Raw genomic sequence first — 27,317 nt, 5'->3', positions numbered from 1 at the left:
TATATAAAGGTTTTAGAGCAACATATGCTTCCCTCCAAACAACGTCTATTTCAGGGAAGGCCTTGTTTATTTCAGCAGGGCAATGCAAAACCACATACTGCAGCTATAACAACAGCATGGCTTCGTCGTAGAAGAGTCCGGGTGCTAACCTGGCCTGCCTGCAGTCCAGATCTTTCACCTATAGAGAACATTTGGCGCATCATTAAACGAAAAATACGTCAAAGACGACCACGAACTCTTCAGCAGCTGGAAATCTATATAAGGCAAGAATGGGACCAAATTCCAACAGCAAAACTCCAGCAACTCATAGCCTCAATGCCCAGACGTCTTCAAACTGTTTTGAAAAGAAAAGGAGATGCTACACCATGGTAAACATGCCCCGTCCCAACTATTTTGAGACCAGTAGCAGAAATCAAAATTGAAATGAGCTCATTTTGTGCATAAAATTGTAAACTTTCTCAGTTTAAACATTTGTTATGTTATCTAGGTTCTATTGTGAATAAAATATTGGCTTAGTTTTCATTTTATTAAAATTTAAAAAACGTCCCAACTTTTCCGGAATTCGGGTTGTACATGACAATGTACTAAAAATATATATATATATTTTTTCAAAATATTTACATAAAGGGACATAGAGCAGCTGTTACTACACAGATCTGTTGTTAACCGAGAAGCTGCACAAATCCACGTTCATTTTCAGAGTTTATTTGCGCATCTTCTCAGTTAACAACGGCTCTGTGTAGTAACAGCTGCTCTATGTGAAATCACGCACCTGAGGGAATTTACCGCTGATTAGAGAACCGGCTTACTGACGAGATGCGCATTAACGATCGGCCGATCGGGATCGGCGCACCCCTACTTTCACACTGCCCTTTTTGCAAGTCAACCTGAAATTGTAGATAAAACCACACATGTGCTAAGGTCATCCATTCACTGGACAGAAATTCTCAAGCAGGGAAAAGCAGGAAGTTCGAAAACAGGCTAATCATGAATATTTTTCATTGTGCAATTGTCATTATTTTACAGATTTTCTGTTATCATATACAAACGCAATATGAAGACACTTATGAACATCAAAAGAGACAATGTCATCTATACGATGTTGTATCAAGGATTTTGCGAAGATGAAGAAGTGCTACAAGACGGTTAGGGCGGAAAGAGCATACTCTTATGTGCGTCTACCATGGCATCATGACAGTGGCATTGTGCAGAAGACAGATTAGGAATAAAAAAAGCGAAAGTGAAACTTAAAAAATAACTGCGCGCATAGGAAAGCAAATCGCAGGCTTTTGCAAGTGTAAGCTAACTGCGCGATCGTCCAAAAACACTGCCCACCCCCCAAATGTCAATGAGGCAGCAAGTCTCCTTGGAGATCCAGGTCGAACCACGACTAATTTTTAATGGCTGGCAAATGTAGCGAACACAAGAACCAACCAAGACCACCTCTTCAACTGGGTCTCGATTCAGTTGTTAGGTGCACACCAGAGTACGATTGCTGTTTTGAGGGGGAAATCGAGCCAGAGTTCATTTCAATTGAACCAAACAAGACAGGTGTGAATACAACCTTAATGTTATATGCATAAGCATGACATCATTTTTATTTTATTTTGCAGTTTACAGAGGCATTTTTTTCAAAAACATGCACAAAAATGTGCATTTTCAGGCGCCCAAAACATCACCGTCATGTAAATGAACAACCAAAATGCAAAAATGCGTTTTTAATAGAAAACATTGTCGTGTAAACGCCCCTTAATTAGCATGCTAAAAGACAGGAAATCCCTCTTTAAAACCTGTGTGAACCGGAAGTCACTCGCTGCAAAGTAACGGTTGGAGGGGAGTGGCCAAGGATTCTCCGCCCAAGCTGTCAAATTGGCATCAGAGAAGAAATGCAATTTCATAATGGACGCAAACTTCCAGATTTTGATTAAATATTACTAAAACAAATAAACAAAAAGTCATAACTCACATGCATTAATTGTTTATCACAAGACTAGGAATGTGCACTAACAAAGTAAATAGTTTTCATTTTGATTTCATTGGATGAATGCAAACCAGCCTAATTATATTGTGTGGTTTAATTAGCTTGCTAAAACACAATAAAACCTTCTTGGAAAAGCTGTAAAGACACATACAAACATCCTTAGCTCTATAAGAGGTATTCAATTGTTACAAATTCAGTATGTATGAACAAATCCATACAGACAGTTCACCTTCATAATCCCGTTGTCAAACTTGACTAATCGGCTGAGGACTTAACTTAGATTGAAGCACTTATTTTGAATGGCAGCCGGATTCTGCAGTTAATCTCTCTGGTCTGTCGGGCCGAGAGCCAGATCTACAAGAACTGATGGGGGAAACAAGTGGTTCTGCATGCCATTTTAATCAAATATTGAAGCGTATTCCGTCAGACATGATTCTGTACTTCGCAACTGCATATTAATTTGCGGCGATCATTGTTCAGTACCACAAATCATGAGGTGTTCTAGAAGCTTTCCAAGTGATCAGATTGACTATTTGCAGGCGGACAAGAAGACCCAGACTTACATTGAAAGACAGACCCGAGCCATATCTAGGACCACAATCGTTAAGAGATATTTCTTATATACTGGGGCATAATGCACCTATAGGAAAAACAAATAAGCCTCAGTGTGTCCGAGGTGTGCGAGGACCCATAAGTCTTCGCTCCTGGATGAATACCTTAACGGTGTATTCATGTCACTTCAGCACACAGAAAGATCCAGAGTTGCCGCGTCAGCAAAGTCCAGCTTTGGAAAATACTGCTGGAGAAACTCTAGAAAACCACACAATTTGCTTCTTGGTTCGTCACAAGTTGTTTCTACACAACTCAATGCACTGCTGAAAAATAACACATCTGACGCATAAATATGGAGTTTATTATTTAAGATAATAATTGATGTCCTCCTATCATGATTGAACATTAAACTGCAAGAACTTAAATTGACCAGCCTTATTTTATAGTCACAGTGTTTTACTAGTATCACTGGCACTACTACTTACCTTGTCTGTGATAAAACTAAATGAACAAAATGAGAAGCAAAACTTCAGTTCTTCATATTTAGCTTATAATTGCACTCTTACATGTGAATAGGTTTAAAAATGGTTTAAATATTAAGAAAATATTAACTATTTAAGGGATAGTTCATAAAAGAAATTGATATTTTAATGTTTTTTTTTTTCATACTATGTAAGTCAGTGGCTACAATTAACTGTTTGGTTACCAACATTCTTCAAAATATCTTCTTTTGTTTTAAGAAAGACAGAAGAAAAAACCAAGATCAACGTGAGGGTAAATTAAAATTTGACATGACACGATTTTTGGGTGAACTTTCCTATTAAGTCTACTTAATTAAGGATGCAGCACTTCAGATCACAGCACTAGTGTGATCTGCCGATACCGATTTTTTTCCGATTCCGATTTTTTTTCCAAAACAAAAAAAAAACTAAACTAAATTACTTTTCAACGCAAAGTTTTTTTTTATTTTATAAAAAAAAACTTAAGTCAGTAATACAATTAGAACAAATAAAGAAATGCAAACAACAGCACAAATAAATGCTAAATTTAAAGTAATCAAATGTAAATTTAATTACTTTCTGTAGTTAATTGGAAAATTTTTATACAAATTAATGGTTACCATTAAAGCTATAATTTTTCTTGCTCTTTTGATCTTTGATTAACATGACAAACAGCAGCAGAGATATTGGACAGCAGTCCCTTTAAGAGTTTATCCACCGACCCAATATACTGTTACACAACACGTTATCTTTCTCAACTATTTAACGTTCCAAAACAGACTGGTTTAACTGGTTACTCGCCAAGTCAGGCATTTGACATAATTTTGTATGTATTTGACCTTTTAGCACAGTTAGCCACTCATTTTGGTATTTGTGGCTCTCAAGCTGTTTGAGACTGAGCGCGGCTTGTGCGCTCCACTAATATAGATCAGTGGTGGTGCGTGTGCTTTTGGTGTAAGCACGAAACCTGTGGGAATGACTAAAATAATGCGCAGTACAAGCACTATTTAAACAATGTGAATGAGATCTACGAGAGAGAAGCGGTCGTTGGAGAGAAGACAGCGAGAATGTGCGATTGACGGGACATTATTGCCTGTGCAGCTGGTAATAAAACTAGGGGTGCACGATATATATCGGCCGATGATTAATGCGCATCTCGTCAGTAAAGCCGGTTTTCTAATCAGCGGTAAAGACCATCAGGTGCATGATTTCACATAGAGCAGCCGCTACTACACGGAGCCATTGTTAACTGACAAGCTGCGAAAATCCAAGCTGATAATGAACGTGGATTTGCGCAGCTTGTCAGGCTTTACTGACGAGATGCGCATTAATCATTGGCCGATATATATCATGCACCCCTAATCAAAACGGATCGACTCGAAATCGGAAAGTGAGACTAATCGGCCCGATTCCGATCCCTGGCCGATCATTCGGTGCATATCTAAACGGTATATTGTAAGTTCTATTAAAATTAGAGTAATACTCAATGCAAAATAATACCGATTTTTACCAACATTTACATTGATAAAAATTCTAATTAAGCTTAGACATTGAGCTTCAGGAAATTATTATTTTAAATTACTCCCATTATGCGAAATAACACTAACCCAATAACAAAACATGAACAAAAGATAATTTAAATATTATTTTACAAATCCAAAACTACCCCCCCCCCCCAAAAAAAAAATATGTATATATTTTATGGTAGTTATGGATTTGTAAAATACTATTTAAATTTGTAAAATAATATTTAAATTATCTTTTGTCCATGTCTATATATATATATATATATATATATATACACACATAACCAAGTTCAATACTACATATTCTACATAACCAAAACAATGTATTCAGATATAGTTACCATTTCATAAGTATTTCAGTTTTTATGAAGCACGTAAAACCAATTACCAATAAGCGTTTTATTATCTGGCAGGATACCCCAACACAAAACCACACCTTACTGATAACAACAGTCAGCTGAAAGTGAAATGTTCAGACTCTAATACAATGGCATGTACTTTTGGTCTACAGCCAAAACAAAAGTGTCCTTCATTTTACATGCCTAGCTATATGTCTCCAGCATTCTTCCCCTGGCTTTCCTCATCGGACGCTTAACAGTACAAAGATCTCACTGGATTGCAGTGGCCATGTGTCAGTGTCCAGTCCTTCCTGTTTACCACCGGCCACCATCTCAGATACATCAGCTCTGGTGTGTTTCTCAGGTGCAGATGAACAGATCTCGATGTCCAGCCCTCATTCCTGCTAAATATACTTAGCTACAAAACTATTATTGTTCAACAGATCTCTTATGGAGAACACAGCTGGTCTTCAGGCTTGTCCTTGGCGTGGTGTGGGATTCGGAGAGACATGCCCGCTACGACTCACTTGAGAGGTGCCAAGTGGCTTAGCTGGTTGCCTAATAGACACTCAACATGGTACGCCAGGATTCGACAACACCCGGCACATACTGACATGACATATTGGGATATTCTTGGTTGTAGGACCAAAATCCAAGCATTTGTAAGTATTTTATTCTGTACTATGATTATACTTGGTGGTTTCTCGTGACAACAAGTTAGTCCCACCCAATCTATTTACAAAAAGCCACTCAAGTCATCCTTCAGACAAAACAACTTAAGCCTCCTCCACCACCACACCCATGCAGACCAACCTTGAACTACACCTCTGCTCCACCATGAGAAACGGCTCAAGCATTTCGGCAGGATTGTGATAGCATGCATCATCAAAGCTGACAAACAGTGGACGGTCAGTTACACTTTTACACCAAGTCCAAAGTCTCAGAATTGAATCAACTTGCATTTCATAAGCAACAGCTGCTAAACTCATCTCAGGGCAGTTGGTGGACGTTTAGTCAGTGGGTTCAAACATAAGAGCAATATGAACCAGAACTGAACATAATTACAAAACAATTACACTCTTGTAATCGACACAAGATACTTACTACCCATGCAGTTCACCAATTACATACAACAGTGGCTGTTTATCAAAAATACAGTAATACTGTCAAACAACTTTTTTTTTTAACTGCAATTTATTCTTCTGATGCAAATCTGAACTTTCTGCATCATTCAGTGTGCCGTGATCCTTCAGAAATCATTCTAATATGCAGATTCGCTGCTCAAGGAACATTTCTTTTTAGCTCTTTTTTTTTGTGGGAATCTTTTCTGGATTCTTTGTTAAATAGCATTTATTTGAAATAGTAATCCTTTGTAACATTATAAATGCCTTTACTGTCACTTTTGATCAATTAGCCTACATGCATCCTTACTACAAATAATGGTTTAAAAAAAAAAAAACTTAACCCCAAACCTTTGAATTAGTAATAGGTTTTATATATATATATATATATATATATATATATATATATATATATATAGAAATGCATGCCACTTTTGACATCATATTCTGATCTTACATAGATCAACTGCAGGAACTTTGAACTCTGCCCTTGGTCTCAGCCCCTGAACTGACGACTTATATGTTACTAGTCACAAACGTAACACCAGGAACCTATGACCACAATATGCAGAATAACTATTTATCATTAACCCTTTTAAACCCATCAAAATACCTAAATATAGGGCTAACTGTAAATGAAAGTCTTGGTTTCACATGAACACTTTTACATGGCTGGTGTAAATATCACATGACCAGTTTGTCCTCTCTGAAAAAACGGTGTCCGTGTCAAGGGTCCGTAAAAGGAAGAATGTAAAACAGGTCATCATAATAGGGATACCGCCACCATAATTGGTGCACGTAATCTTTAAAGTGTCTTTTTACATTTTTAAGACGTAAACATAAGTGTCATGATGTCATATTTGGTACACATAATCTTTAAAGTGACTTTTTTTTACATTATTAAGATAAAAGTCATGATGTAAACACATACAACTGTAACCAGTGGGAAACCCAGACACTCATTTTGATGAAGTAACTGATTGATTCATATTACAATATCACATATTTCAATGGACTCTTAAATGAAATGAAATAAAGTGAAAGTAAAATTGCCTTGGAGTAGAATTTTGCTTCAAAGTTTTCAACTTTCTTGGGTTTTACTGACTAAGCTATTCAACTCTGTGGTCTCCTACTAATTACAATTGTGACCAGGTATAAAACCTATTTTCATACCTTATACACAAATAGTTTCACTGGCCTGTTCAAGTGTTAAAATAAATGTGCCCACGAATTTGGGTGAATATAAGACGAAATGGGTCGATTTAACTACCCACAAACCTGAAACTGTTCACATTTCTATGCACTCCAATCCAATGACAATAAAACAAAGTATCTGTCAGATTATCTAAAGATAAAATCCAACACTTCCTAACTTCTTATGTTTAAAAAGGAGTTTGAGCTTAAGTGAAGCTCAGTGGCAACAAACCAAGCCCGGTGAGTTTAGTGCTGAGGAAGCAAAACTAGTTAGCTAACCCGGCTAACATTAGCTAATGCTGACTAACTCATCAAGCCCAATTAGCAAGCGAGCTAAATGACTAGTTTATTTCCCCCAAACTGAAGACAATTGACAAGTGTCTTCTCTGAAGTGAACTGTTACATCGCATTGCATCGGTATCGAAAGAGTTGGACGGAATCCGTCAGATGTATTTGATGAAACGGGTGTTTGAGTTTGTAAAGCCTGTGTTTAACTCAACAGTCCAGTTGCTAGCGAAGCTAATGTAAAGTCAAAACACTCTGAAAACGTCCGGTTATCACTCAATCGCTCTTTGTAGGAACTTACTGAGAAGATGAAACGCTTAGTGGTCTTCCGAGGGCACTCCACGCGTCTAGTTGTTGTTATTTACCCTAGTATTTTTAGTGTGAAACTATCCCGGGGATCCCCTTCTGTCTATCTGCCCTGCCCGATGCCGCTCTGGTCGCCAAATAAAGATCTTTGCTGCCTACACATGGACCCGAGTCACCGAACCGCGCATGCGCACTGAGCACTGGCCCACATCAACACATCTACGTGAAGAAGAGCATCCTCATAACGCTTTAATTACACAAATATATTGTCATTTAAAATGACCAATTGCCGTGGCAAGACACTCATTTTACGTTATGTATCGCAACCCAATTTACCAAACTCTGCTGCTACATTTCAAAACCAGGATCGGAATCAGAATCAGAATTCCAAATTCCAGTACAGTTGTGGCAAAAGTTTTAGAGTAATGTATAGTGATTTAAATATTTGAAACTTAAACAAAATTCTACAACACTCCAACATAATCTGGTCAATCGTACCCGACTATACACTGACCAACATCATCATCTTGTTTTATTGATGTCGCTTCCAAAAACTGCGGGACAAAAAGTTATATTCCACCAAGGGGCGCTCTGTGGCTCACAAATGTGAATTCTCCAATTGCGCTGCAATCAAATTTAATCCAAGTTTTTTTGGGAACGTGTGTATACTAAATAGTATAATCTTTTAAATATATTCAAATTCAAATACTAGTAACCGACGTGGAACTGTGAGCCTTTTGAAAAAATAGCAGGAAAATAATTTTGTTAAAAACTTTTACAGTAATCACAAACGACTGTGATTGGTCCATCCTGAAGAGCGCTGAGAAAAGTAACAGAAACCACGTTGCAACGTCGTCGCAAAGCAGGCTCTAACTAATCTCGTTGCCCTTATGTCTTATAAATGTTTAATATCCTATAAATAATGTATAAATAATTGAATTCCATGAACATACCAAGTCCGTTAGTTTCCTGAAGTTGTTTCCGTCTGCCTTGATGGTGACCCAGGTAGAGCTCGGGATCCGGATGTGGGCTTTTTATCGACGAAATGAAACCAAAACACGTAAACTCTCTCCGTAGGATTTTTTAAAGTTCAAATCCGCAAGCCAAGCCTGTTTCCTCTTCTCTTCGGAGTAAGGCAAAGGCCGCAGGGCACGGACATTAATTCCTGATTTTTTATGTCCTACACAGATGTTTTCTTAAAAAACTCTTCAGGGTTTTTTGTTGTTGTCTTTGTAGTAGCCTGATACAGTACACGAGCTCATGTTAAACTCTGACACCTCACGTTCACTGTCTGCGTATATCAAAAATTACTTTTTTAGACAGACCGGAAGCAGAACACCGGCAAACGGAAATAGGGAGACGTCGTATTGTTTTCCAAAGCACACTTTATGCGTACTGTCAGTAGTACAAACATATTACAAGTATTTAAAAGATTTAAAAAAACGTATAAATAGGGTTTTAAAATAGATTTGAAAAGTTTAAGAAGGGTTTTTTTTTACAAGTTCTTCACTCAACTTTCAGGTCGTTCTTTCAACTGTGGTTTGGAATTAAACTCAATCTTAGACGGTTTTTACATGTGGTTTCAAAGGACGACAACATCCAAAATGATTTGCCTAGTTTAATTAATTAATTCCCCATGTTTTAATTCCTCATGGAGTAAAACGATCATATATATACTGTGGGGTCGTCTACATAAAATGTTATATTGTTATAATAATATTAACAATAATCATGCAGTCAAGCTAGCAGGTTTGAAAAGCATATTTGGATATCTGCTGACATCTGTTGGTTGTTTTGAGGTATGAAAGCACATATTTTTATGTACAACCAGATATTTCGGTGTCAATAAATGAATAAGTTGAGTTGCAAGATATATACCGTACATTACATTTCAGAAAATAAGTACAACTAATTCAGTTAATAAATAGCAATTAATACTATTTAAATATGTCAAACATTTCATATTGATTACTATACAATAGTATTCAAAGATATAATTAGACCTATGAATACAATTTAAATTTAACTATGATTAAACGTGCAATTTTATCTTAAAATCTAAAATTAAATTATAATCATATATTATATTATAATCTTCAAGTCTTAATTACAGTTTTAAAGTGAAAGGAGGGAATTAACCTGGAAATAGATGGACGGAATAATCTTAAATAATCTTCATAATCTTAAACGTCAGTTGAAAGATTCTCTTTTAATGGGATGCTAGTTATTAAAGGATGCCTAAATGCTTGGTTTACATTAACCTTTATATAGGGTGACATATTAATAAAAGTTTAACAACGAGTCTTTTCATACAAAACAAATAGCCAAACACGTCAATTAATAAACAATGAAGTAATAAATAATTATTTTATAATAATTTATATTACTGGAATCAGATAAATAACACAGTATACCTGGAAACAAGCTAAATGTTCAACCACGATTCCTACTTTAGTTATTTACAGTTTTTCAATTGTAGATGGTCATCAAAGATTTTATTCGGGACGTTTTCTTAAAGAGATGACTTCCTTCTTTCACACCACTGGGGGGAAGCAAAGGTTAATCTATCTTTACATTGATCAGCAAAGACATAGCAAATACTCTAATAAATTATTGTAGTTGTAAAAATGCTCATCTATTTTGTAACTTAGTCTTATATCTTACAATATCACACTTCAAGTAGCCTAATAACCTTAATCGGGTTAGACGCCAAATTAACGCGGATTAAAAAAACAGATTTACAGTCTCTACGATGGCACGAGCAAAGGGTCCTAGATCACGTAATTTTCACAGCTCACTTCTCCACTGAACGCTTTGTCCCTCACAGCCTCGGTTTCACTCCTGTCAAAAATTAAATACGGCACTATTATTACTAAAAGGACACGTTATATGTCAGTTCAGCCATTGCCACTAGATGGCAGTATAATAAAGTCATTTAAAGGGTTGACAAAACCCTGATTATATTCTGGCCTGAACCTGACCTTGACAGAACGATGGATGTGCCCTTTAACTGAAATACATTGCATCAAATTCCAGCAGTGCGTTTATATAACCGAGTTTTGCATTCAACATTCAAGTTTGTTGTAGGGTCAGTGTAAGCTAGCCTAAATAAAGTCAGCATGATTTTTTTATTCAAAGGCTGACGACACAAATAAATAAATAAATAAATAAATATTAATACATTTATTTACTTAATAATATAAAAATAATGAAGCAAAATAAAACAAAAAATATCTGTTTACCTAAAAATAAGATAGGCCTAAATATTATTTTATTAAAGCAAAAAAAAAAAATCTCAAAAATGTTTTTTTTTTATTATTCCTTTACGTTGTGTGTTGACTCGTAAAGTTAATCTTGAATTATTCGTGCCCCTCGGTTAATTAATCAGCTCTGTGGGTGGAAGTTGGATGAGAAACTTCTGTCTGTCCTCAACTTCCAATCCCGCCATTTCCACAGAACACAGACCTTGTGACAACAGGGAGGGGTGAAATCTCATTTGCATGTATTTAAATGACGCATGAATAATTTACACAATTAAGGCTTGAAAAAGGAACATCTAAGAGAGGTTTAGAAGTCACGCTGAGCTTCAGGCTGGTAGTACAAAGAGAAAAAACGGTAAAAAACAAAAAACAAAAAAAAAACACACTTTACAGCTTCCTGGTTGAAACAAATGCGACGGTCCATAATGGCGGGTTTGGCAGCTTCACAAGCATCTATTCACTAGAACATTCCATAAATTGTCGCCACATTAAAACGCCCCGCGCGACATTATGGAAGGGCATGAATAGCCTTGTAAAAAAGGCACAAAAAAAATCGAAAACATACACAAGACAAATGTCATTTTCCGATGAAAGCAATCTCTTTTTACATGGCCGCTTTTTCACACTTAGCCGCTAACCTGCATCTACCCCTGTTTTCGGCTTTCCCGCATTTCTACAGTCTTGTTAATTTATATGAAAGAGCATATTGGCACTTATCAGCGGGTGCCGCAGTAAAAGCGTTTAGGGTCAAAGCCTGAGCCGTGATTGGTTCTTCCATTAGAAGAAGCGTGCAGCCTGGCTCTCCTCTCAGCCAATCAGATGCTCTCACCGTGCCATTGTTCCAAATGTTGGTGGTCTGCATTCTCTTATTAGACTCCCCCCTTATGATTTAACAATAAATGACACATAATTGAAGCTCCTGATAGAGTGACCCTTCCTCTACAATTTCAAGATTACAGACTACCAGACTCCAGAAAAATGCACCTCTGTGTGAATCAAACACGGCATTTGATGTTTTAACAAGCAACAGAAATAATAAATTCACAAATAAACTGGATAGGTGAACAGAATAAAAGTAAAAAAACAAGAATAGGGGTTTAGGCCTACTTATAAATTGCTGCTGCTAATAGAAACGTTCCCTTAACCTAAAACGCAATCATGGCATTTAAATAGCCTACCAAAATATCTGATACTTCCAAGTCCATCTGCGGGTTTTCAGATTAAAATTAATTAAACAATCGTAGGCTACATAATTAAATCATTATAATTTTGTAAAACATAAAACGCATGCTTTTCGGTCCTGACTTCTGACTGTTCAGTGATGTGGAACCCTTCCAGATTAAATCGCTAGTTTAACGCAACGTTCTGTTTCGTCAGGGACTATTTATTGTAGCGGAAGAATGCCATTTAATCTATAAATTATGAAATAATGTTTTACTAAAAAAATAGCGTACTTCATATTTTATTAAAATTCTTAATTTTCTTGGGCCTGCTGAGTATGAATAGTGTAAATAGTGACTCATCGTATAACCGTGAATAATCGCGATAAAGCTATAGCTAATGCGGCTTTTCGAATTTAAAGTGCACCCCCCCCCCCCCCCCCCCCCGTGTATTGAGAAGAGGGCTATATGAAGACATGTATGTATATGAACCCCGGGGGCGCGGGGTCTGACTAGTTTTGCATTAAAAAAGATGAGGTCCTGTGAAAGTCCTGCTCCCTCCCTGTGTGTGAATTCAATAGCTCCAGCATGGTTAGCATGACAAACTGCTCTTCAGATGGCGTTGGCTCTTCGCTCTTCAAGTTCACACACACAAACACACTCCCCCTGTTGACCCTCCACTCGTCCTCTCCTTCAGTCTCAAGTCTATTTCAGACGAGTCAAAGGGCATCTTAGTTCTGAAATTTCAATAATGCTATCTGCTGGGGATGAAATGTTTTTTAAGGTCATGATTTTGTTTGCTTTGTTTATCTATTTATATATGTGATTTGTGAGAACAACTGAGGCATTTCTCAGTTCAAACTAAAAACGCAACACTATTCTATAATCTATTCGAAATGGAAAATGAATGAATTGTGGAATTTTGGATTTTGTGTTCAAGTTTCTGTTTATTTTTTAATGGTATGTAAAATCGCAAAACGTGCATGAAATATTGACAATCAGAATCAGAATCAGAATGAACTTTATTGCCAGGTATGTTCACACATACGAGGAATTTGTTTTCGTGACAGAAGCTCCGCAGTGCAACATAATGACAGTGACAGAAAAAAAAACAATTAAGATCAATTTAAGATCATCACAATTATTTTAGATTTAAATAATGACCTTTATTATTTGATGTTTGTGGCCTTTATGCTTTAGTTCTTTTCTGTATTTATTTGATAAATTGTATCACTTGTTTTGGTTTATGGTCCATATGATAGTTATATGCAACTGATAATTCATCTCAAAATCGACATTCTCTCTTTCATCTGTTTTTAAACTCTTGTGATATAATTGCTTCAGTTATTTGTCCTTAGTGGAAAACAATCCTCACCACAAACTGCATTACAAACACTCTTATATAAATGTTTTTTAATATATATATATAAAAAAAATTCAGATCAGTTTGTTTAGAAGAATAAACATTTATTTAACCCCCACAAAGATGAAAGAATCAGTAAAAGTCAAAAAAAAAAAAAAACTTTTATTTTTTTGTGTGTTTTTGTTTTTCTCATCTTGTGGAGGCTTGTTTTATTAAGGATGAGTGTCAATAAAAGAATATTTAAAGATAAACATTTAAAATCATTTTAAAATATGAATAAATAAAAATTAATAAAACCATTATTATTATTATTATTAATATTATTAAGCTAAACAGTCAAACTAAATAAATGCAGTATTTTTATTGTATGGTAATAAACAATTACAAATCATTTAATTAAATATTAACATCTAGTGAATTAAAAAAAATCTTATTGGAAAAGTTCTAAATTCATAGCATTTAAAATTACATTTTCGACTCAAATTCTGTCAAATGATTTAATACACCAAAAACTTCAAAATTAGTTTAATTCCTATTGTTATACCTTTGTATTTGTGTGTGTGTGTGTGTATATATATATATATATATATGTATGTATGTATGTAGATAGATAGATAGATATTAGATTTAGAAGCTTAAATGTAATATGACACAACAGCCAAAGGATGCAGGACTTCACAGCCAAACTCCCTCCTCACCTCTCCTGACAAAGACAATGAACGTCTTGGCAGACCACCAAGAACTGCTTAACTGGAGCTGCTCGTCCAGACTGTTTGAGCTCTGTCTCTGGGCAGAGGATGGCCGAGGGAGGGGTGACCAAGGGGACAAGAGCTGCCACCCTAATCTCTCCGAAAGAGGCTTGTTCGGTGTGGGTTTATCCCGTGGAGAGTAAGGGAATCTGCCATGCTCAGTAAGCATGTATATCAGGCCGTCTCATGGCTCAATGGCTGCTCCATGGGTGGCCCCTCCCGGTCAATACCGCCGGACCCTCCGCCAGACCGGCCCAGAATAGGAAAATCTCTCCTTTTCGCTTTCTTTCAGGCCAAAGTCTGGCCACTTGGTGGCTGAGTCACGGCCAGAGTGGCTTGGCCCTGATCCCGGGTCAGTGTGGCTGGGTGACCGAGGGGCAGACTTCAGTAGGTGCACTGGAGCGCACTGGACCAGCGCTAGAGCTGACAGTTAAAGGAAAACAATAGGCAGCAGGACTGATGTGTGTGTGTGTGTGTTTGAGTGGATTCCTCAGGTAATGAACACTTTCTGGCTGAGGGAAAGCTCACAGTGTCTGACTCACAGTGTTTGAGAAAAGCTGACAAAAGGCTCTTTTGACAAATGAGATACCAAATGAAACCCCTAAAATATACATTTATTTTTTTATTATTTCTTTTATTTTTTGAGGCAAGGTGGCATTTGACCTTATGAAAATTCTGATCATCAACTTGAGGTCAGTTCAAAGTAAATATAATATGAGGTGGATTTACTCTATTAATTTTATATGAGTTTTGCAAGTTTTGCAACCCTGTTACAAAATAGATTTCTAAACATTTTTCAAGCTGCAGTGCAATTTTAAAATAAGTAATGGTGTTGTAAACAATTGTAGAAAATTGAGAAGTTTTGATATTCACCATATAAAATAATCATATTATTTCACAACTTTGGGTGCCACACCACAATCATTCAGTAACAGGGTTGCATTACACTGCTGGGAATTAAAACGAGCTATTAATTAAAAATATTTTCTTTATATAATAATATATATCAAATATAATTTTGGTAACACTTTAGAATAACGGTCCATTAGTTAATGTTAGTTAACTACTTTAGTTAACATGAGCTAAGCAAGAACAATCCTTCTACAGCATTTATTAATCTTAGTTGATATTAATTTCAACATTTGCTAATGTATTATTCAAATCAAAAGTTGTGCTTGTTAACATTAGTTAATGCACTGAATTAGCATGAACTAACAATGAATAACTGTATTTTCGTTAACTAACGTTAACAAAGATGAATACAGTAATAAATGTATTGTTCATGGTTTGTTCATGTTAATTAATGAATTAACTAATGGACCATTATTCTAAAGTGTTACCATAATTTTTTTTGTTGTCAAAATTGTAAGATTTTACTTGTTAAACGCAATCAAGAAGATTGTGACCTTTTAGGAGGGTTCAGGTCAAAAATAAACAAATGATATTTAAAAAGAGCTGTTTCATGGGATAATTATGTTTTATAATAGTTCAGAAAATATGTTTTAATATTATTCTCACATCAAATCAATATGGGATTTGTGCCTCTAATGTTTTGAACTACTCAATGCTCAAAGGACATCAAATTGTACCTTATTTATGAAAAAATGACAAAAGGTCCAGGAAAAGACAAAAGAACCACACAGACAACAAGACCATTTTTTAAAAATGTATTTAAACACTTAGATCTTAAATTCAAGGCAGTTAGAGATGAAATAATTTACAGCACAGCAAACGAAAGTATCTATATCTATCAATGTTTCTATCTATATCTACACATCTGTTATTTATCCATTTATATGAACATCTATCTGCACATCATCTATATGAATATCTAACTGTAGATCTATATAAATATCTATCCATCTATATATCCATCTATATGAATGTCTATATCTGAATATTTGAACCTCTAACTTTAACACTCACTATTCTAATTCTATTCTTTAAAAAAATCTACCTACCTTTCTAATCTTTTTATATTCTATTTTCTTTTCATTTATTATGCAATTGTATGTGTGTGTGTGTGTGTGTGTGTGTGTGTATGTTTATGTGAAAAGATCTCTAACACTAGCTTGCTCTATTCTTTTTTTATTCTATCGGTTATTTTTATTTATTTCTTTTTATTATTTAAAATCCCATGCTACGTGTACTGTGTTCAGCTGAGACTTGTTATAGCACTTATATATCATTGCTCTTTTTGTTGTTTTTGATTGCTTCCACTGTCCTCATTTGTAAGTCGCTTTGGATAAAAGCGTCTGCTAAATGAATAAATGTAAATGTAAATGTAATGAATATGTAACCATCTAAAACATCTGAGTATCTATATATCTGAATATCTATACATAAATATCTATCCATATATCTGAATATCTATCTGCACACTTATCCATCTATATGAATGTCTATATATGCATGTTTATATATATATATATATATATTGACATTCTATAGTAAGTCAGTCAGAAGTCAGACTTATTTATTATTACCTATCCTTTGTCCTGTACATTTCAAAAGACTTACCTTTATTGTCCAAAAATACTTACTTGATGACAAAAAAAGAGATTCAACAAAAACAACACAGTCTTACTGAAAAACAGTTATCTACTGTAATTAAATAAAAAACATCTCCTCTTGATTGTCTGTGGTGATCAAGATTTAGTCCAAAACCTGAGGAGACACAAGAAAGAAAGAAAAAGACAGAATTAGTAGCAGTTTGCACTCATTACATTTAAGAAACGCATTGCACTTCCTATTATAACCTTTTCTTTAAATAGCATATCACCATCTTTTTGCGAATCGCCAAGCTGTTCACCGTATAGCATCTGAGCGAGGTGTGGCTTGAGCGCAGACTCGGATGAGAGGGGAGGGGCTTGAGAATTGACTGACAGCGTTCAGATGCCAGGATGCTCAGCGTCACGTGTGCGAAGATGATGCTGTGTGTGCGCCACAGCTCTAGTGTGTTTACCAGCACACAGGCTGAAGGGGCGGGGAAACAGACTTTATCAGCCATGATGTTTGACCCCGAGCCTAGAGCCAGACAGGGGTCAGGGGTCAGGGGAAGGACTGTCTGGGCACTGGGATTGACCCCAGGGCTGTGGGGGTGGGGGGGGGCTTGTTGGTTCCAGTCTAGGGTGCTTAATATCTCCTCTGGGGATTGAGGTGCAGACAGCTCAACGACTGAGCCTGCCTAATCATCAGTGCACAACGTCTAGTCTGCTTGGTCATGGTACAAAGTCATGGAGGCCTGATATTGTGTTATGGAAATCAACCATGGCTGTCATCATTTTATTTCATTCGAATATATATATATATATATATATATATATATATATATGTGTGTGTGTGTGTGTGTGCGCACCTTTTCAAATATGTCAAACTCAATACGTACAGTATACAGATATGCCTGTGGTAAGCACAATATTTCTGATGAAATATTGAAAGAAATATTTCAAACCAGACAAAAATATCAAGATAATAAATAATAATAATAATAATGTCAATAAAAGCAACAGAGAATTATGCAGGTTGTATATTTTACTGTTGTGATATATATATATATATATATATTTAATATTTAAATTTATGCATTTAGCCGACGCTTTTATCCAAAGTGACTTACAATGCATTCAGGCTAACAATTTTCTCCTAACATGTGTTCCCTGGGATTTCTAATAGTTAAGTTAACAAAAAAAAAGGTGCTCTATCTCTCTCTCTCTCTATATATATATAATTTCTACTTTGTTTACTGAAGGCTTACACATGAGCTATTAAGGAATTATTATTTTTATTATATACCAAAACATGTTTTAACACTTAATATTAACGTCTTATTATAAGGCAAGTATAAGCATAATAACCTATTTATTTTCACACATGGATATCCTTTCACGATTTGATCTGTGTTTATGTGCATTATTAAAACTGCATATGGACATATTTCTACCTGATTTGCAACTTAATGATTAGATGCTCAAATTATGTTCGAATATTATATTCAAATTAACAAATATATAAGACAAATTAACCAATAATTATTACAATTATTATTACCATTATTATCAGTATTATTAAATTTTTCGTTTACCAGACAAAAATATATGTTTTCAGTGCATGTACATGTTGCACTATTTGTTGCATTACCTTCGACTTTGCCGTTTTATAATATTCTAATGCATTTGCCACATCCTGTCCTGCTTAGCAGCACTTTTCCCATCTAGATTGTTCTGTTATGATTACATAATTATGGGACTGCAGTAAGATCCTGACACTGTGGTGAATATGTGGCTGATTCAGTCAAGATGCTGTCTGATCTGTCTGTATATTATGATTTTTTGGACCCTGTCATGCTCAGTAAAGTCTCAGCGGTGCTTAGTATCTGCCAGCGTAGCATAATTTGTATGTAAATGTATTCATATGAAGGCAAGCAGGGAGACCACCAGCTTTGCTGGATCTTGTGTCCCAGAATACAGGTGTCTGTAAAAATGAGTCGCATCTCAGCAGTAGATTATGACAAGAAGAAAAAAATGTGTGTATTGCCAGAGCAGGTCACATAAACCCCCAATAAACTGCAACTGAAAGTAATTACATTCATCTAATGCGCTGTGATCCGCACTGAATAATCAGTTTTTACGTTTGGATCGTGGTATGTCAAACCTCCTCGTTTTTCATTTCAGACAGGCACGTTGCAGGCAGCCATAAGGAAGTATCCAGGGGTCCTCATGCTATCAGTGGAGGGAGGGAGGGAGCATGATGGTCTACCGTACAGTACTGGCTGTGTCTGAAAATTTAAAGGGAATGCCTAAACAGGCAACGTTTTGTATAAAGGTAGCTCTAAAGGAAACAATATACTGTAAAATCACGTCTAATGATCTAAAACAAATTCAAATGAACTTAAGAGATAACTAAGGACATTTTTTTGTGTGTAAACAATGCTTGTGTAGAAAATGAATCATAAGTTGAATCATAAAAAAATATGTTTTCTTTTATAAACTTTTAAATTTGGGCACTCTGACACATTTGAATTGGTTTCAAACCACATTTAGATTGGGTTTGTAAGCATGACATTTAACAAATCTAAACATTTGCACCAGAAAATGAAACTATATAGACATTTATTCATAAACTTACTTGAGAGTTCACACTGACACATCTGAATCTGGTGTCACGCCACATTTAAATTAACTAATTTTTGTTTCACCAGCACAAACCTAAACATTTGCATCAGATTTGCCCAAAAAGCAGTTCGACAAGGACAGTAAAAATTACTCTCCCAAACAAAGACTTTAAAAATATTGTTTTTATTTGTTATTATCATTAATATTCATTATACTGTGGTAGTGATTTCTGTGATATTTCTCTTTGTTCAATCTTAAATTAAATCAACATCTTAAGCTTATATAACAAGCAGAAAAAAATAAGCTTTTGGGCATATTGAAGCAAATATTTCTGTAGTTTAAACACACAAAAAACATGAAATTTGATGTTTAATATAAATGTGGTGTGAAACCAGATTCAAATGTGTCAAGTGTGAATGCTCAGATTTTGAAATAAATGTCCATAAGACATTGCAATTATGGCTAAACGAAGAGAAATATTCCAGACAATGGCCGCCACAGTACACCAGACACATAAAGCATTCCTCCCCTCACAAAGACTGTCTAAATATAGTCTGGGTTAAGCCTGGGAACGAGTAAAAGTGTCAAATATTCAGTCATTCGATGACTAGACAACGGCCCAGCTGCTCTATTCAGCTGCAGGTGAGGAAGGACCCTAGAGGTCAAGGTCAGGGGGGTTGTGTGTTCAGACTTTTCACTACACCCCCAAAACAGATTTGACTAGCAAACAGAAGAACACACAAGATGTAAATGTTCATTTTACTGCAGACCTGGCAACCCTAAGGAGGTCTTTGCTGTCTGGATCTAAACATCTTCTCTTTCTCTTCCTGTGCATCTCTGCTGTCATTGTTTCTTGCTCATCGGACTATAAGAAAAGGGCTCTGCTTTGTACATAATGCTTTGCGGAGTACACAGAGAAGAGTTTTTATAACGCAGTGTTAAACAGGGGAACAAAGCCCAGTATGAGCCCCCCTTTATCAAGAGAGTCGTGTCATTGGGGACTGGATGATTTTCTCCACTGGTCCTGCCTGGTGTCTGTCTCGCATTCATCCGCTGGTCATGGTTATTCATAGCCTGCAGAATACCTGATTGATGCAAACAGTGATCTAGCGGCACGTATTTTAATGTCTTTCTCAAAAAAAAAAACAGCTTGCACTTACCCTCATAAAACAATTAGACTGCAGAATTATTACTGAATTATTACTAAAGTTAAATTCAGTAAAATATATTATTATTAAACATACGGTTTTATTACATATTTGTAAAGATAAATTGTATATAATTTTATTAAACAGTTGTAATGTTATACAATATTTAACATGGGAAAATATTAAATGTATATATATATATATATATATATATATATATATATATATATATATATACACACACAATTTATTTTTACTTTTTACCCCATTTTTATAATAATTTTTATAAACAAATTTCAATAAAAAAATGAATAATAGAAAGTACAGTTAATGTTTAACATGCTTTAAAATAAACATGCTAAATATATATATATATATATATATATATATATATATATATATATATATATATATATATATATATATATATATATATATATATATACACACACACAGTGCCATGAAAAGCCTCCTTCCTGTTTTTTATTTTTGCACATTTGTCACACTTAAAAAGTTCAGATCAAACAAATTTTAATATTACACAAGGATAATGCAAGTAAATACAAAATGCAGTTTTTATATGATTTTATTTACTAAGGCAAAAAAAAAAAAAAAAAACCTGTCCAAACCCACCTGGACCTATGTGAAAAGATTATTGTCCCCCTTCTGTTAAATCATGAAAGAACTGTGAATAACAACATTATTTTAGAAAGTTGAGTTAAATTTTACTACCACACCCAGGCCTGATTACTGCCAGACCTGTTGAATCAAGAAATCACTTTAATAGAACCTGTCTGACAAGGTGAAGCATGCTTAAAGACCAACAAATAGTTCAGCAAAGAAATTCAAGAACAGATGAGAAACAATATAGTGGACATGTCTGGAAAGGATTATAAAGCCATTTCTAAGGCTTTGGGACTCCAGCGAACCACGGTCAGAGCTGCTATCCACAAATGGAGAAAATTGGGAACAGTGGTGAACCTTCCTAGGAATGGCCGGCCTACCAAAATTACTCCAAGAGCACAACAACGACTTATCCAGGAGGTCATAAAAGATCCCAGAATCACATCTAAAGAACTGCTGGCCTCACTTGCCTCAATTAAGGTCAGTGTTCATGAATTAACCATACGAAAGAGACTGGGCAAAAACGGCATCAATAAGAGAGTTCCAATGCAAAAGTCTTAAGCCTGGCCAGGGAAGGTGTGTGTCTCGTTACATCTGACATAAAACCACACAGGATTTCATAAAAAGAACATCATACCAACAGTCAAACACTGTGGTGGTAGTGTGATGGTCTGGGGCTGCTGTGCAGCTTCAGGACCTGGACGACTTGCTATAGTTGATGAAAACATGAATTCTGCGCTCTATCAGAAAATCTTGAAGGAGAATGTCCGGATGTCAGTTTGTGACCTCAAGCTGAAGCGAACTTAGGTTCTGCAGCAGGATCATGATCGAAAACAGACCAGTAAGTCCACCTCTGAATGGCTGTAGAAAAACAAAATGAAGGTTTCGGAGTGGCCAATTCAAAGTCTGGGCTTAAATCTGATTGAGATGCTGTGGCATGACCTTAAACTGTCAATTCATGATAGAAAACACTCAAATGTAGCCGAATTAAAACAATTCTGCAAAGAAGAGTTGGCCAAAATTTCTCCACATCGATGTCAAAGACTCAATGCCAGTTATCGAAAACGCTTGATTGCAGTTGTTGCTGCAAAAGTGTGGCACAACCAGTTATTAGATTTAGGGGGCGATTACTTTTTCACGTATGGCTAGGCACGTTTGAACAGCTTCATTTATCATTATTTCAAAACTTCATTTTGTATTTACTCAGGTTATCTTTGTGTAATATTAAAATTTGTTTGATGAACTGAATCTTTTAAAGTGTACTTATATGATAAGTAATTCTGTGATTTTTTTTTCTGATATTAAAGTGTTATATTTGTAAAACATATATTTTTTAAATATATTTTTATATTATTGACATAATTATGATACTTATTATCTAAAAATATTAGATATTGTATTACATTTTTTGTTATTTATATTTACTGTTTTTAAAATATTAAAAACCTATATAATAATAAATAATAATAATAATAAAATTAGGATTTTATTTTAAAGATAGATATTTAAAATATTTACATTACATTTGATTGTAACATGCCACATCAAGACAGTGTTTTATTACAAATTTAAATAATAAATAATAACAAACCTAAAATATAAATTGTCTAGTGGCTAGTGCATGTGCTTTGACACATTCATGCGGCGCTCATGTGGATGATGTAAGTTCAAGTCTGGCTAACAACATTTCTTGCCACCACTTCCTTTCTTCTCTCTTGACAGTATGTATCATTAGGCAAAACTGTTACAACTAAATGAAAACGAATGCAGGTCATTTCAGCTGCATGATACCAGGCTCCTCCTCTTCCCTGCAGAATGATGCAACTATAACCAGTTATCAAGCTATGTTAACCTTTCTCATCCAGTGTACTGGACGTTTGCCAGTCTGATCGGGTTTAGTGAGCATATGCTTCCCTCATTCCAGACAGGGCCTCCTTCTGCACCAGCTTTATTTCAAACACTGCATCTCAGACGAGTCCAATTCATGACTGAGTGATGCACAATTAGTATGCAGCCAACAGCTTGCCTCAAATAATAGGACCCAGGAGCTGCAGCAGTAGTCCAAGGGGGTTAACCAGCGCTCTTCCCCTCACCCCTCACGATCCTGGACTCAAATCTTAACGGGACATCAGACAGGACTGTCTGAACCGAGAACCAGACACCCCCTCTCTGCAAAATCCCTGTCTGGGTCATAGGCGCGTTCCCTGTGTATAGAGGGGCGTCCCACCCAAACACTGGGTACATCAGTGGTGTGACGTGTCTTCCCAACCGGTTCCATACGCATGCTAGCTTAGCGTCAAGCTAACAGATTGTTTGCAGTCTGAGAATTCAAAATGCCTTTCGTTGGTTTGAGACGCTAGCTGGATGATGAACCTTGTATCTCTGTATTAGATACAAGGTGTTTTTTTCTTTTTCTTTTTTTAATCCATTGCCATAATATTGTAAAACTGTTCTGTGGTGCCTTTTTTGTTGTACTTTATTCCTTTGTCTTTATAGCTCCTCTTTTTGTTAGCATCATTATTAGAAATGTTTATATTGATATTTAAAATCCATTCTAATAACTAGACTGGAGTTTCTTCATTTTCTCATCTCAGTTGAGAATATTGATATTTATCAGCATTATATCAGATGTTTTAGTTTAGTCATATTGATGACTGGCACAACACAAAGGTGCTGGATTCTGCAAGAACTAGTTACTCTTCAAAACACTAACTACCATCACACACTTGAGTCTGCGAGCGGCTCTGGAAGAAATGAACACAAGGGTTCGAGGGGGGTCAGCGAGGAGGAGGTGAAGCCCCAGAGGCGAGCGAGTGTCAACCCCAGCTGGGCGGACATTTTGTTGACATGCTGATAGGGATTTAAGCAGTGGGTGGGTGTGTGTGTGTGTGTGTGTGTGTGTGTGCGCATGTGTGAGCTAGGTGAGAGAATGAGCCGGAAAAGGGACAAGGAAGGAGAGAAGCTCACAACAGCGGCGTTTCTAAGCTTGATTTCAGCGTGAGCTGAGACGATTAGGGGGAACAGGGAAGGACAAGGAAGAGGGGGCTCTCTGGGAAAGATGGGGACCAGTCCATTGAGACGCTGGTACGGGGATGTTGGTGCGGGCAGGACTTTTTCAGCTGAGCTAATGAAGCATAGGTGGAGATAATAATGGAATCTTCCAGAGGGTGGACTGGTGTCTTCGTCCGCCATTCAAAAACTTGGTTTCTTTCGGAGAAACATGTTGAGAGGAAGAAAAGCCCTCCTTTTAAAGGGGTATCATTGTTTAAACTGCAGGAGATGGATAGTGGGAACAAATGCAGCGAAATCAATGTTGCTTCCTTGCGACCGATGCTACAAGTAAATGCCCGTAGGCTTCATTAAAACAAGCTCATGATATTTGTAAATTAACAGATGTTGAAAAAATACGGTTGCCAGGTTGCACAGAAAAGAATCCGCCGTAATAATCACCCCCTTATTTGCCAGTCAAATATGATTTGGGGTGTAGCGAGACGTCTGACCATACAAACCCCCCCCCTGACCTTGACCTCTAGGGTCCTTCCTCACCTGCAGCTGAATAGAGCAGCTGGGCCGTCTAGCCAGCATACAACTGAATATTTGACACTTTTACTCATTCCCACGCTTAACCCAGACAATATTCAAACAGTCTTTGTGGGGAGAGTAATATTTTCTGTGTTTGGTGTACCATTGTCTGTGAAATATCTTTTTCTCATTTAAGGCCCATTCACACCAAGAACTGTAAAGATAACTATATTAGCATCCACACCAGCAAACAACAATGTTGTATTTATAATAAGCACACACTGCAGTTTTATCATCTGCCACTTTAAATATCCAAGCTCTTTAAAGCAGGATGGATTCTGATTGGCTGGCAATGTTTCTTTCGTTCATCAACTGGAAAAATCCATCCATTGGCAATTTTCCTCTGTGTTATTATAGTTATATTTGTGGTGTGGACTTCTCTGTTCTCTGTTCTCATAGAATTAGAATTAGAATTAGACCAATCCTTTGGTCATTTATGCTTTATTTATGCTCATATTAAGCTTTATTTAGACTGAAAGCAGCTAAAATAATTTTTTGGTATATCTGACTCAAATAAGTTTAGTTTGTGTAGTCTAAACTACAAGAAACACATGAAATCTGATGTTTATGGACGTGATCCAAATGTGGTGTGAAATCAGATTAAAATGCATCTCAGTGTGAATGCTCACATTTCAAGTAATTTTTTGGAATTCCAAAACTTTACATGTATAACACCATACAAAATTCCTAATTTTGTATGGTGTTATACAAATATAGTTCTTTCTGAATACAGTAATTTTCCATCACTTCCCTGGACTGTGTGACATTTGCTATGCATTGAATAAGTAAGTGGAACAGGAGTGCAAAATGGCTTGTTTATGTTCTCTCATGTTCCTTGTGAGTGTAATGGTGTGTGCACACCAGAAGCGAAGCAAATTGTCACATTGAGTTTCCGCTCTAAATTACTCACGAGGTGTTTTTTCGCGTCACTTGTACGAATAAAAACATAATAATGCTCTTCAACATTTTCTGATACAACCACACATTGTCAAACTGAACACATCAATAAGCTCTTGATTGACTTGCGTGACGTGTTATTCGAATTTGTCTTTCTTGTTGAAATTTTTCAACTTGCACGGAAGACACAACTGAGAGAAATATCACACGTTCGCAGCAAATGTGGCACCCAATTTGCATCTTTGCATCAACTCTGTATGTAATCTAGCCATACAATTAATTAAATTTGATTTTGGTGTGCAACAAGATGTCATGATTAACAAGAACAGAGGAAAACTTGAACAAATGCATCAGATTTAATAACCTGCAAAAGTGAAATACGGACAGTCAGTATTAAAAACTGAATTGAAACCAAATGGAATTTCTATGCAGTTTGAACAAAACATAAAAGGTATAGTTCACCCAAAAATGACCCTCATGTCAATACAAACCTAGAGGACTTTCTTTCTTCTACAGACCACAAGAAAAGATAATATAACAGTAAGTACAGTGGAAGCCATGTAACATTCTGGACCTCATTGACTTCCATTGTATGCACCATAAAAGGCATTTCTCAAAATATCTTCTTTCGTGTTGCCAAGAAATCGTCATAGAGGTTTGGAACAACCTGAGGGTGAGTAACTAATAAACTATCCCTTTAATGGCAGGATATGAGGTACAGCACAAAAACTGGACACTAATTTGAAGTTACTTGTTCTAACCCTCGCCCAACCTTACACTTCCAGTCTACATCTCTACGTCGTGTCCACAAAACCATTTGCTACGGAACGGTACTTTCTCATTCCCTCTCCTTCTCGCTGTCTGTCTATCTTGTTCCACGTCTCCTTCCTCTTCTCAGCATACAGACAGAGCCAAGCTGGTCTGAAGCAGCATTTTGAAAGGGTGGGGGTGCAGTTCGGGGGCATTTTCATTACGGTCAAATCTCAGGCCCGGCTCTTCAACGTGGCCTGTGCCACCGAGCCGACAGTTTAATCATACAAACAGCACTCCATTCCCGTTTCCCGCTCTCTCCTTCACACACTCCACTCCTCGCTTCATAATTTGTGCCCCACACACTCCGCACACAGTGCTGTGTTTTGGGGGATTAAAAATGACATAATCAGTGACTTGGATAAACGCCTGTTTTCACTCTGTCTGTAATCAGCCGCGGTGGACGCTAGCTTGTTTTTAAAGGGCCAGTGGCTTTTTTTGGATATAGGTGAAGCACAATTGTATGCTTTTAATAATACTGGTATAATGTACTCGATCTTGAAAATAGCTTATTAGCGCTGAAAAATAAAATAAAGAGTGAAACTTTGACATGCTAAATAGATATAACATACATATGTGTCTTAAAAAACATGTTCTGTGATTCTGAACAAATAGTCTTTTTTAAATCTGTTTAAAAAAATGTGTTGCTTATATGTACATACATGTTCATCTGGATAATATTAGGCAGCCATTTAGCAATTTACTAGCTTTAAGAATAACCCATCAGCAGCTAAACAATTAAAAAATAAAAAAGACTATGCTACAACTGCAGACAAAAAAATTATAAAATGGTCATCTGATGTTAAA

The 27,317-nt window shown here is 36.1% G+C and overlaps 1 protein-coding gene and 1 long non-coding RNA gene across 5 annotated transcripts in view; both read right to left on the bottom strand.

Annotated features, from left to right (window-relative positions):
* The window catches only part of LOC132159838 (transcriptional repressor p66-alpha-like), a 33,975-nt gene extending 24,932 nt beyond the window's left edge, over positions 1-9,043 (bottom strand). Inside the window, exon 1 of one of the 2 annotated variants that reach the window (XM_059569465.1) lies at positions 8,757-9,043. The gene's annotated coding sequence lies outside the window, so the exon portion shown is untranslated. Of the gene's footprint in view, positions 1-7,798; positions 7,985-8,756 lie in introns of those variants that run through there. The other variant, XM_059569464.1, reaches the window with a different exon arrangement.
* A 7,807-nt stretch (positions 9,044-16,850) lies between these two features.
* The window catches only part of LOC132159837 (uncharacterized), a 46,577-nt gene continuing 36,110 nt past the window's right edge, over positions 16,851-27,317 (bottom strand). For all 3 annotated transcript variants that reach the window (XR_009437907.1, XR_009437905.1, XR_009437906.1), the window contains one exon: positions 16,851-17,002. This is a non-coding gene — a long non-coding RNA (uncharacterized LOC132159837). The remainder of the gene's footprint in view (positions 17,003-27,317) is intronic.

Source organism: Carassius carassius, chromosome 16, assembly GCF_963082965.1.
Source record: "Carassius carassius chromosome 16, fCarCar2.1, whole genome shotgun sequence".
Classification (NCBI taxonomy): domain Eukaryota; kingdom Metazoa; phylum Chordata; class Actinopteri; order Cypriniformes; family Cyprinidae; genus Carassius; species Carassius carassius.
Note: the sequence above shows the minus strand (reverse complement) of the source record. Positions and strands in the feature narration are given on the sequence as shown.